Genomic DNA, 11658 nt, shown 5'->3' with positions numbered 1-11658 from the left:
TCTAGTGCTATTACAGAAGGATGTAATTTGGTGCCCAGTCTGGAGTGCAGTGGGGTTATTTACTCACATCTGATTCTGGCTTCAATGTTTTCAAATGTTGAACATTGCAGCCAATGAAAGGGTCACTCTTGCCCCACTGTTGCCATCTTGGCAAGCCATCGTTCGGTTGATCCCCTGGATCTGCCCCTGCATCAGCGGTGAAAAGGACCTCTTGAACTGGAAGGACTCATCTATGGCGCAATTTTGTTCCTCTTGGGCGACATTCTCCCATGCCACTGTTGTCGTATTGTTTTCCCTTGTGTACACGTCCTGGAACGGTATCCCTTATACGGCTGGAACCCAGTGGTGACAGATTAACCCAAAGCTCCAGCGGAAGCATGAATGATTTTTCACCCATGTGGAGTGTCAAGTTGGCAGAGCGGTCCAAGGCGCTACGTTCAGGTCGCAGTCTGGTTCTCCGGGCGTGGGTTCGAAAACCCACGTCTGACAGTGTTTTCGATATAGAATGTCCTCCTCTTCATGTCCTCTAACATAGCCCCGCATGTCACATGCTTCAGCCTACCTAGCAAAACATCTAGACGGTTGCGCACCTTTCACAGGGTTTTCCGGGGCGTGACTACAATAGTGGGACACGGCAGATTGACCCCCAATATGTCTGCAGGCCTCTTGGCGTCATCACCATGCATTGATGGCCATGATGACATGGGCTCCACCTTCACCCTCACTGTGGATAAAGGAGATGATTGACCATCGCTGCAGTTGTTTTCACTCAACACATCGCTGATGATTTGGCAAGATAATTTCGCATGACGAGGTTGTTTACATACAAGAAAAGTGTTTCAGGCCAAATGGGATGCCGCTTTTTGCCGAAACGTGGTGTGAGAAAGAGATGGTGAACTGATAACAAAAGCGCCACTATAGCAGGTCCCCGCCGAGATTTGAACTCGGATCGCAGGATTCAGAGTCCTGAGTGCTAACCGTTACACCACGGGGCCGGCATAGATCCGCGTGACACCATGCAGCGAATTATCCCATCATCTCCTGTGCTGATAATACAGATAATCCGGGGAGAGTTTAGCTAGCTGTATCAAGACCAAGCAGCAGCAGGAAGGTTTACTCCAAATCTATGCAGCTGGTGACAGTCTCAAGTCAATCACCTTTGGCGCAACAGCGGTCCTCGGCATTTACCTGTACTTGAGGCGGCATACGTGCGCGTTTCTTGAGGCGAGCACGACAAATCCAGCTTTTTGAAATCGTTGAAAACGCTTAGCGATCGGCGTAAATTGGTTTCGAATGTCACGGGATAACCAGCGTAATATGAATACTATACTGAATGGTGGGGAAGTGCATATGCCGCACGTGCCGCAAAACATTCGGCGTCTGCCTGCCAGGAATTTCGCGGTGGCGTGACCTTTCTTCCAACATGTCGGGCGGTACACGTTGAATCGGCTGTGCATGGGGCATGTTGTATCAACACTACAATGCACCTACATCGATGTCATCGTGGGATGTACTTGCTACTATCATTTTAAGTTACAATCGACAATACCATTGATATCATTCAAATGCGTCATTAGCGTTGACACAAGCATGGCAAACAGCCCTCCACGACTATATTCAACTACTAATGACGCGGTTGATGCTCGGTGCTAGTATAATCATCCAAAAAATTGGGACTTGGCCGGAAAACAGACCTTAATTCCTTCCAGAACATATTACTAGACCTGGTCGCGACGTCATTCAATGGAAAATTCGGATCGACTGCTTTCACACGATGTGGTACGTGATGATCACAGCCATAAGGAACGTGGCCGCGTACTTCGGCATCGTCTTCGGCTGCCGACGGCCAAATGCGACCATTAGCACGTTTTAGACGTGTTCGCTACCTCTTATGAACGATTGTACGATGTTATCGGTGAGGTTATTCATTCATGCGCCTATATTTCATCTTGCCTAAAAACCAGTTTTTCCTAACTTTGAGCCACTTTAACTTACCAGCATCGTGAGCGTGGAGCCTGCAAGGAGTGATAATCGGATAAACCCGCTTCTCAAGCTTTTTGGAGGTGGTCGATTTTTAAATGATTGCCGAAGTTCCTTTTTCAATCATTAAAAATTATTAATATGCAACATCAGCAAATGCCTCATCATGACATCTCCTATCCCTACATCAGCAAATATCCAATTGAATTACATGAAAAGCTATCCGAAATCTTCTACACAACGGAAACAGATGGTCACGCGGTTTGTTTAAAGGGGTGTTCCACTTTCACACCGCCGCCCATGACGGTGGTGTTAACAAACACGATATGACCATGCAATGCATGATCGCTGATACAACTCTCCCCTGGATCATCTATATTATCAGCACGGGAGATGATGGGATAATTCTCCGCATGGTGTCACGCACATGCATGCCGGCCCCGTGGTGTAACGGTTAGCACTCAGGACTCTGAATCCTGCGATCCGAGTTCAAATCTCGGCGGGACCTGTCGGATCCACGTCTTTATGAACAGAACCGCGGCGGCAAGATCAAGGTTAAGATAAGGCTGCTGGAATCGATATTTCTCTGGCTCGAAACTTGGTGGACACAATTACGCAACTTGGGTAGTGTTCAATTAAGTGCGCAAGTCATGCGCGGTCCTCAGATTGCGAGAGATGTGCGCTTGTCGTGCTGCGCTTGCCAGGCACTGGCGTAGTTGGAGGGTCGTGAGGGGCGCATTCTGCGACAGTGTAAAGTCGTGAGAAGTGCGAGAAAATTTTTGGTCTGCGTTGCTGCTTTTGGATTTTAAGATCGTCCTCTTCTTTGGATTTGGGTTGTTATTCAGGATCATCTGGCGTTGTTTCAGAATTATGGACAAAGGACATATTTTCCGGCCGAGCGGCGCCGAACGAGTTCCTGCTGCTGCTAAGCCTGATATCGGCGGTGTATGTTCCACCTGCCTGACCGTGTCAGTCTATGTCAGATGATTGATGACAGCATGGTTAAAGACGCATCAGTGTTCGCGCATAGCGTGGTGATGTTCATGTGACGAGCCAAAGTTGTCGCTCTGCTCTTTGGAAGTACACCGTCGTCAACGAAACAGTTCCGATGCTGGACGTTCCTTGACGAGCTGCAAGCTAAAAAAGGAAGTGGGAAGTTCTCCAACCCGTGAAAAGTGAGATGCCCATCGACCTTCCATTAACCAATGGTGTTGCAAATGACTCCGAGACCAGCGAGGTCTCTATCCGTATCAAATACAGCGGAGCCAACACGGAGCCGCGCGAGGTCCGCCTCGGGCTGCGTGAAGCACCCGGTGCCGGCTCGAGGATGCCGAAGGAGGTGGGACTCATTCGCAGTCACGTTAACGCGGCGATGCGCTGTAGCTATGCGAAGGTGCGGGTCTACTTCTGCTAACGGATGAACGATGGGACCTCAGGGAACGACGAAGATTGCCTTGATGTCCATCCATATCGTTGTTTTTCAAGACAAAACACACGACATTTTTAACGGCATCTCAAAACTGAGCTAGAAGTACGTAGACAGCAGAAATTGCGCTTAAATTGGATTAAAGGAAATCGCAATAGGACGAACCTTGAAATCCAGCTTATTTGAATAGTAGAAACGTAGCAACTGCACACCCCCGTTTCTGGAATTTCAGGTATCAACAATTGTGCAAGAATGAATGCTTGTTCGCGGATGAAACAAGAACTACCGTCAACACAATTTGCTTTTAGGGTTTTAACGAAATATTTTAAGTTGCCACTACCAGAACACAGTCGCTGATGTATTACGGTTATGTTCCTAGAAGGTGTTTCTTGCTGGCATAACAACTCAAAGCAGGTCTTTAAAAACATTTCTAGCGCGTTTCAGCATGCCACAAAATCGCAAATACGTTGGTCGAGATTACCAGATAACTAGTGTTTCGAAAGAACAGTACAGTAACTAAGACACTCCATGACAGAAGATCTACTGGCACGAATGCGATGCATCGGTGGTGGTGGCTATCCAGATTTCATCTTCACTTCTTTGTTGATAAATGAAAACGTGAGCTGTGAGCACCGCTACCGCCTAAAGGGAGCTTGCCACATTTTTTTTTATTATGAGCGTCCGCTTTGATTGGAAATGCTAGTTTTCTCAAAACCCTTCTGAATAGCTCCGAATTTCCATTGGAAGTAGACGCTCCGGCGGTATGTCACTGGAACATCTGCCTACCACTATGGAAGTGGTATATCTTCATGTGGCTTGTTTTTTTTCAAACGTGAGTGTTCTGCAATGTTTGTCATGCACATATTTGTCAAAATGCATGCATAATAAAGGGTACGAAATTTTGAAACACTTCTTCGCGAAAAAGATGCACACACCTGAGGTTGATATCACGAGAATTAAACTGCGGCCGTCGTCAGGTGCCACTACGGCCGTGCTGTGCTGGGTACTGTGAAGGACTAGATGATGTTTGTCTTTCAGTCATGCATGCGTTATAGCCTCAGTTATCTTCTTGGAATGCTGGGACTTCAATAAGGATCTGCCAGCCAAGCCAACCGGGCAGGACGCCCTTCCCGACGTTCTGCAATCCAAAGCCAGAGACTAAACGCTAATGAATTTGTCATGCAGTTGTGTACGGTCCGGCGAAGGATCGAGTCGGGCCCACTGACCCATGGCTCACCAAGGGTGGAAAATTGGGGCAAAATGACGCACTTATATAGGCTGCAGGAAATCTAGGACACTCGTTTGGGGAAATATTGGTCATTACAGTATTCCATGAGGTAAAATAAAGGGACATTTCATCACTTTACGAAAACCAGGCGTTCTTGTGTCATATTACTCGAGGTGGCTTCCTTTAATATCAAGCACCTATGCATACTTTCAGGCTGGCAGTGATCGCCCATACCCCTTCCCCCCCTTTTTGGGGGCGGCACAGATAACCAGGTAGCATCAGCCTGGATCCGGGTTGTAGGCTACCGTATCTGATTATCAGTATGGTGGATAATGAGATATTTCGCTCCATGCTGTCATGCCGCCATACGTCAGCCCCGTGTTGTAACGGTTAACGGTTGACATCAAATAATGGACCTTGCCCTTATTTGCCTTATTCTCCGCGCATTTTGCATTGTGGACCAAACTGGATTCCTCTCTATTGACGCTAGCATGGGGAGGTTGTACATGTCCCAAATAGTATGGTACACGAAGGAGCACGGGAACCTGCCAAAACTGTGTACGGTACATGTGCACTTTTCAATATCGTTAAACACTTTTCTTCATCCTCAATTGGGAGGAGTTACCGCGTCTACCCATTGCACTTATGGTGCATTTAGACGCGGTGTAGATTACCAGATAGTACCAATCTGGATCCAGGTTGTGGGATGCAGTTGTATCCTGCCACTGGACTGGCGATGCCGTACAGTCGCAGCATGATCAAGACATTTATTTGATGTATGCCTTGCGTTGCTTTTGTAGCAGCACGGAAAATTTGTGGTCTCATTTACTACCTACTATCACATGTGCAAACGCCGCCCCCCCCCCCCCCCATCCCGTGGTGTAACGGTCAGCACCCTGCACTCTGAATCCTGTGATCCGAGTCCAAATCTCGGTGGGCCTGTTCCGGGGGTTATCTTATACATTCAACCTCGTCGATGAACAATCAGATTCTCGGATTGCGAGAAATGCGCTCTTGTCTGCACGGGATTCATAACCGCTAGGAAGTCACATGCGCGTGAGGCAAGGGTTTCCCTAAAATCGCTAAAATTTGCCCTCACTCGGCATATGTCACGGTCAAGCTTTTGCTTCAACAATGAACAAGTGAAGGCGAAGCCCATCTCACTATGACCACCAACGCATAGCGATGACTTCAAGAGGCCTGAAGGCATGCTGGGGGTCAGCCCGCCCGGCCCAGTCATTGTAGTCACGTCGGAAAGACCCGAGGAATGGCGCATAGTCATCCGTATGTTATACTAGATACTAGATATGTTAGTGATGTGCAGTGATATGTGGGAGAAAAGCCGCAAAAGCACTCGATGTCAAAGACGCCTGTTAGATGCGGGATTCGAACCTACGCCCAGTGAACGATCTGCGACCGAACGCAGCGCCTTGGACCGCCCGGCCATACTAACAGTCCGCAAAACGCGGTGAATGGAATCAGTAGCGCTTCGACTGTGGCTTTTGATTAATTTCGCGCCATTGCGTTTCAAGCGCCCGACAAATGGTCTCCAGAGAGGGCAGCTCGTGGCGTAAACAATGCATGAAATAGTCAACGAAAGCGTATTCGTTTTCTTTCTTATTTGCCCTATTTTGAATGCAGCTTAGATTGGGTAAGAAATCATCTCCCTTTCTACTAATGCTATCGTGCAGAGGTTTTTTATTCCCTAAATGAGATGGCATCCACAAGAACGCGGGAACTTGCCAGTGTTGGGAAGTGGACATGCGCACTGTTTCAGATTGGTAGACGCATTTCTTGCTATGTATGCTATGCGTAGCAGGTGCATTACTGTTTGAGTTTCAAAACTAGAGACACAACCGTCTATGCTCATCCCCCTTCTGGTGCATTTAGGCGCAGCACAGGTTACCAGGTAGTCACAGCTTGGATCCAGGTTGAAGGATTCATTTGCATCCAGTTACGCCGTACGCCGGCCCCGTGGTGTAACGGTTAGCACTCAGGACTCTGAATCCTGCGATCCGAGTTCAAATCTCGGCGGGACCTGTCACACCCGTAGTTTTGTACATTCGTCCGTGTCGATCCAGGTAAGACTTCAGGGAGTCAACACTTCTGCGGCACGTAATGTGGGAGACATAATTGCGCGAAGGCGGACAATGATTGAAGTTCGGGCGCAAGTCTTGTGTGTGTTTCGGATTACGAGAGCTGTGCACTCAGCAACATGGGGGTCACATGTTGGTTGAGGTTATCATCGTCATCACGCATAGCGATGACCCCAGGAGGCCTGGAGCATTGCTGGGTCTCAGCCTGCTAGGCTCAACTATTACAGTCACGCGCAGGAAAACTGATGAATGGCGCACAATCATCTATATATTTTGCTAGGCAGGCTGGACTACGTGATGTGCGGCGCTATGTGGTCGATATGTGGATATGATATGCGGTGGTGCCCGATACCGAAAACCCTGTCAGAAGTGGGATTCGAACCCACGCCCGGAGAACCGGACTGCGACCTGAACGCAGCGCCTTGGACCGCTCGGCCATCCTGACGCACGGGATGGACGCGAACGAAAAAATTGGGTGTGCATCGCTGGTTTCTCCTTTCAGTGATTTTTTACTTTTCGGTCACAATCGACAATATTTTTTATATTATTTAAAGACATTTCTGGTGAAGACAGCAAATGACAAACAGTATTTCAAGACGGTGAAAAGAGACTGAAAGCGCAGGTTACGCCCGGTGTGTGTGCAACCGGTCCCAGTTTGGAATTGCCCCACAACCGGACCCTGGCAGATGCCAAAACCCGGTACTAGATGTAGCCGTGACATCCTTCGATTTCAAACTCGGGGTGGGCATCGGTTGCTCCTTGTCCTAGATTTACGTGATGTTCTTCGTGGTGATGATACTAAAACGGTACGAATGTGGCCACAGGTCTCAGCATCGTTGTCAATGCCCGCTGATCATATACTTAGTATTTGCATGTCTTAGTCGCCCTAGCTATACTCTTGGAACGGGCAAACGAAAAGAAGGCACAATTAGGAAGTAATCATCCATTAATGTGTCTATATTTTACCCGACCCAGGCATCGATTTGTCTATTGATATAACAGCCGTGGAAAACAGCAGCAAGCAGTAGAGACGGGATGCGTGCACCTTTCAATGTTTTGCAAGCATTTCTTACAATGCAACTCCCCCTGCTATAATGTTACTTGTGTTAAGAAGCTGGAGACAAGGGCCACCGACCCCCCCCCCCCCCCCCCCCCAAACGCCCTCCCCACTGTTTTCGTACATTTGGACACCGAATAGATTGCCAGGCAGCATGTGCTTATAAATCTGGATCCCGATTATTACAGGATCCCAACGTGTCGCGTCCATCCCCTGGTGATATGACATGATCCTGCCGACTATTCATACTATGCCGAACAGCCTGCTGCTGATCAGGCCCGGGCGACTGAAGGGCGTTGCATGCTTGATTGTTTAGAACGGTCGGTCTGTGAAGAACTCACTGTCTGTTGTTCTCGCTATCACCACCGACCCCGTGGTGTAACGGATAGCACTGAGGACTTGGGCAACAATAGGTGCGTCTTGTCCTTTTTACCCTATTTTCCATGCAGCTCAGGCTTCGCACAGCATCAGGCACCTTGCTACTACTGCTACCCACCGCGAAGAGATTATATACCGTAACTGATATGACACCCACAGAAGCGCAGAACCCCTGCCAGAATGGGAAACGGACATGCACCTTTTTCCGCATTGGTTTTACATATTTCTCGTCATGCTGCATAGCAGTTTCTGTCATTTCAGTTGTAGAAATGAGGGAGTGGTCGCCTCTGCCCATCCTCTTGTCATGCATTTGGACCGGTTGATGCATTTTGACTTTTCATAACATGATCAAGCCGCCAGTTCGTGTTTCCATTTCAGTTCAAGTTCGATCGAAATCCAAATCGAAATCAATTTCGGAGAATATCTAAACAGCGCTTGCCACGGGGAAATCAAGTCCTGGAGGATTTTTTACGTAAAAGTAAGGAAAACTAGCATTCGCTGCCTGCTGTCACACCAGTAAGTCACGGTCCCGTGGTGTAACGGTTAGCAGCTCAGGACTTTGAATCCTGCGAATCCGAGTTCAAATTTCGGCGGGACCTGTCATACACGTGATTTTGCGCATTCGACAGCGTCGATGAGCCCAAGACTATACGCGTCGACTCAGTGACACGGGACCTGAAGAGACATAATGGCGCGGTAGGCGGCAAACACTGACGTCAGTGCGTGAGTCTTGTGGGTTTCTCAGATTACAAGAGCTGTGCGCTTGTTTGCCACACGTCTTGCCAGGCACCTGAGTAGCTTGAGGGTCGCTAAATGCCAGAGTTTGTGACGCTGTAAATTGTGGGAAGTGGGAGCCTGTAGAACCCCCCTATGGCTCGTGATGAGCATGTTACAAGTGCCCACCCCCTCCGTAGGCTCGGAACAACGGACCTCCTTTGCACGCGAAAGTCTGTTGCAAACCATGAAGTGTTATTATTCACCAGAGCACCAGAGCTGAACTAGCACGTAAACATGTGTGTTGACCTACGCCTGCTGAAGAGCGAACATGCCGGTGTCACATGGGAACAACGAAAAGTGAAACGACCATTATCGAAAAACGCTGTCAGAAGCTGGATTCGAACCCACGCCCGGAGACCCGGACTGCGACCTGAATGCAGCGCCTTGGACCGCTCGGACATCCTGACACATGGTCTTCACGCGGGCGAAAAATTGGGCTGCGCGTCGGTGGAGGCTTCTTTCAATGGTTTCTTACAATTTGGTTAATCGACCATTATTTGTGAATAATTTAGGAAATTCCAGCGAGGGCAATAAATGACAAACAGCATTCCAAGGCGGTGGAAAAGTGCCAGGTGTGTGCCCGGTGTGTGTGCAAACGGTCCAGGTTTGAAGTTTCCCGCACAACCGGACCCTGGCTTCTTCTGCCGAGATCTGGTGCTAGATATCGTCGGCCACATCCTTCAATTTCAAACTCGGTACGCATCGGTTGGTACTTGCCTGGTTTTACGCGATGTTCTACATGATGATGATGATCAGACAGTATGAAGATGGCCACAAGTCTCCGGCATCGTTGTCAAGCAATTCCCTGGCCACTTTTAATTGCATTGCCAATTTCCATGTTTAAGTCGTCCTAGCTATACCTTTGGAGCGGAAATAGAAAAGAGAGCAAAAAGAGCAAGTAGCCATTCCTGCATGTAATATATTTCACACCCGACAGCTGTATCCATTCGTCCATGATACAACACTGGTGGGGAATTGCGAGCGGGTAAGGGATGGGATAGTACATCTTTATACGGGTTGAAAACATTTATTACCACGCAACTCTCTCTGTCTGGTGTAATGCAACTCAACTCCCGCACCGTTTAGTGTATTTGGACACCGAGTAGGTTGCCAGGTAGTATGTACTATGAATCTGAACCTGGTTATAGGTTCCCTTTCTTTCCAGCCACATGTCTGCTGACATGACATGATCCAGCTGACTGTTCACATTATGTCCTGCGACTGAACGGGTCCTGACGACCGACGGCGCTGTTTGCCTGATTATCAGCACGGTAGGCTTGTGAGAGAACTTGCTGTCTGTTGTCCCGCAATCACCCACCAGCCCCGTGGTGCACGATTAGCGCTGATGATTTGGGCAATAATTGATGCGTTTTGTCCTTGTTTTCTCTATTTTTCATGCAGGTAAGGCTTCGAGCGACATCACTACTGAGCTACTAATGCTACCGCGAAGAGATTTTAGACTCCTAACTAAATGGCACCCCCAGTTTTAGTCTCCAGGTTTTGGACACTCACAGAGCCGATCCAAATGCGCCCTGCAGTCTAAGACATCTCATTTCTATACAACATACATCATCACGGCTTGAATGCGCTCACATGACATTACTTTTCAGTTGACTACACCCGTTGGGCGTTCATGGCATACCACCCTTTTCCACGAGGCACTTGCAAGGGTCGACGTTGTTAACAATGGGTTTGTCGCACGACTACCCGCTGTCTGCAATCACTTTTTCCCAGATTTACCCTCTACTGACTTTTTCAGCCAACAAAATCATTCCGATCTGATGTGCTTAGGTTCGCCGGCACACATGGAGCATTTTCTTGATGACCGCTGTGTCTGAGCGTGTTAGGTGCATGTGCGACTGTGTAAGGTGTATATGTGTGCGTTTGGTTAAGTTTTTTTGTTTGTGTGCATCGTATATTTATTGTTTTTAAAACTGCACTGTTTCCGTAATTGGGCTTTTTGACTGGGAATGCTTCTGTCCTAAATAAACAAGTCAATGAATAAATCTCCAGGAGCGCAGTAACCTGCGATATGTGAAAAGTGGGCATGCGCATTTTTTCAGATTGATGAACACATTTCTTGTCACGCAGCGTAGCAGGTACACTGTTACTTGAGTTATAGAACTGAGTGAGTGGCCGCCTCTGCCTATGCCCTTCTCATGTATTTGAACGCGGCTGACGCATTTGGACTTTTCATCACACGATAAAGCCGATTATTTGTGTTATACCTAGCGGCGATCGCGAGGAGAATACGTATTGACGGCCGGAGGGCGTTGTGTGCTGGATTATCAGCGCGGAAAGATAATGGGGTAATTTTTTGCATGCCATCATATATCTGGAGACCGGCCCCGTGGTGTAACGGTCAGCACTCAGGACTCTGAAGCCTGCGATCCGAGTTCAAATCTCGGCGGGACCTGCAACGCCTGTAGTTTTGTGCATTCAACCGGATCGATTAAAGCGGACAGTGAATAAAAGCCCGTGCGATTTTCACATTACGAGAGATGAGCACCCATCCACATGAGTCATAACCACGTGGGGGATACGTGCTAAATGAGGTTATCATCGTCATCAGTGTATAGCGATGACGCCAGAATACCTGGAGACATTCTGCACCTCAGCATGCCAGGCTCAACCACTGAAGTCACGCCCGGGGAAAACCGATGAGTGGTGCACAATCGTCTATATGTTTTGCTAGATAGGCTGGAGTACGTGATAT

General features: G+C 48.3%; 3 non-coding genes across 3 annotated transcripts; 2 read left to right on the top strand and 1 right to left on the bottom strand.

Moving 5' to 3' along the window:
- The first annotated feature begins 2416 nt into the window (after positions 1 to 2416).
- Positions 2417 to 2488, top strand: TRNAQ-CUG (transfer RNA glutamine (anticodon CUG)). Its single transcript has one exon. It is a non-coding gene; the product is annotated as a tRNA-Gln (tRNA).
- A 4114-nt stretch (positions 2489 to 6602) lies between these two features.
- TRNAQ-CUG (transfer RNA glutamine (anticodon CUG)) lies at positions 6603 to 6674 on the top strand. Its single transcript has one exon. It is a non-coding gene; the product is annotated as a tRNA-Gln (tRNA).
- A 417-nt stretch (positions 6675 to 7091) lies between these two features.
- On the bottom strand, positions 7092 to 7175 carry TRNAL-CAG (transfer RNA leucine (anticodon CAG)). Its single transcript has one exon. It is a non-coding gene; the product is annotated as a tRNA-Leu (tRNA).
- Between the last annotated feature and the right edge of the window lie 4483 nt (positions 7176 to 11658).

Source organism: Pollicipes pollicipes, unplaced genomic scaffold, assembly GCF_011947565.3.
Source record: "Pollicipes pollicipes isolate AB1234 unplaced genomic scaffold, Ppol_2.1 Scaffold_2555;HRSCAF=2994_pilon_pilon_pilon, whole genome shotgun sequence".
In the NCBI taxonomy this organism is placed as follows: Eukaryota; Metazoa; Arthropoda; class Thecostraca; order Pollicipedomorpha; family Pollicipedidae; genus Pollicipes; species Pollicipes pollicipes.
The sequence above is the reverse complement of the archived record's forward strand: the minus strand, read 5'-3'. Positions and strand labels throughout refer to the sequence as shown.